This window comes from Procambarus clarkii, chromosome 49 (assembly GCF_040958095.1).
Source record: "Procambarus clarkii isolate CNS0578487 chromosome 49, FALCON_Pclarkii_2.0, whole genome shotgun sequence".
NCBI lineage: Eukaryota > Metazoa > Arthropoda > Malacostraca > Decapoda > Cambaridae > Procambarus > Procambarus clarkii.
Genome location: NC_091198.1, coordinates 5,343,021 through 5,343,279, shown reverse-complemented (window position 1 = coordinate 5,343,279; position 259 = coordinate 5,343,021).

The window sequence follows — 259 nt, the reverse complement described above, 5'->3', positions numbered from 1 at the left end:
TTGTGAATCTGGCCCCAGGTCATTAATTACTAGGTTGACCCGTTTTCAGGACACACAGACCTGGGTAACTCATTCATTTCTCTGAAACAGTACCAACTGGGATTGGCTAGTGAGTATTATATAGACGTATATAGGCCCTTAGAAAGGGGGCTTAGGGGAGACCCTTAGGAAAAGACCCTTATGGGTGGCTCTTTAGGACAAAAAAAGAAAAGAGGTAGGGCTTATGTGTTCACTCAATTAGTGTACGCTGGAGGAGACA